This window comes from Alligator sinensis, unplaced genomic scaffold (assembly GCF_000455745.1).
Source record: "Alligator sinensis unplaced genomic scaffold, ASM45574v1 scaffold135_2, whole genome shotgun sequence".
NCBI classification, from domain to species: Eukaryota; Metazoa; Chordata; order Crocodylia; family Alligatoridae; genus Alligator; species Alligator sinensis.
The window spans coordinates 1,401,563-1,402,300 of record NW_005842067.1 but is presented as its reverse complement, the minus strand read 5'-3'; the positions used below and the strand labels follow the sequence as shown (position 1 = coordinate 1,402,300).

The 738-nt window shown below is 51.8% G+C and overlaps 1 protein-coding gene across 2 annotated transcripts in view; it reads left to right on the top strand.

Moving 5' to 3' along the window:
- HSPA4 (heat shock protein family A (Hsp70) member 4) overlaps window positions 1–738 on the top strand; it is a 34,617-nt gene that overhangs the window by 16,720 nt on the left and 17,159 nt on the right. The gene's annotated exons all lie outside the window — the stretch shown is intronic.

Below are 738 nucleotides of genomic sequence, written 5' to 3'. Positions count from 1 at the left end.
CAAGACCCCAGACAAGTGATCATCCAACCTCCTCTTGAATATGCCCAAGGTAGGGGCGAGGACCACTTCCCTAGTAAGTTGGTTCCAGATTTTGGCCACCCTAACTGTAAAATTGCCTTCTGATCTCTAACCTAAACCTATTCTCCATCAGCTTATGACCATTGTTCCTTGTCACCTCAGGTACTGCTGGGGAGAAAAGAGCTCTGCCTATTTGCTGTTGATCCCCACCCTGATGAGCTTGTAGGCAGCTACCAGGTCCCCCCTCAGCCTCCTCTTGCTGAGACTGAACAGGTTCAGGTCCTTCAGTCTCTCCTTGTAGGGCCTGTCCTGCTGCCCTCTCACCAAGCAGGTGGCCCTCCTCTGAACCCTCTCCAGGCTGGCCACATCCCTTTTGAAGTGCGGTGCTCAGTACTGGACGTAGTACTCCAACTGCGGCCTGACCAAAGTCACATAGAGAGGGAGTATCACCTCTCTGGACCGACTTGAGATGCACCTTTGGATGCATGACAAGGTATGGCTGGCCTTGCTAGCTGCGGTCTGGCATTGGCGGCTCATGTTCATCTTGGAGTCAATAATGACTCCAAGATCCCTTTCTGCCTGTGCTTTCAAGAAGGGAACTCCCCAGCCTGTATGTATGCCCTGGATTCCTTCTCCCAAGGTGCAGCACCCTGCATTTGTCTACGTTGAACCCCATCCTATTCTTGTCTGCCCACTTTTGTAGTCTGTCTAAATCTAGTT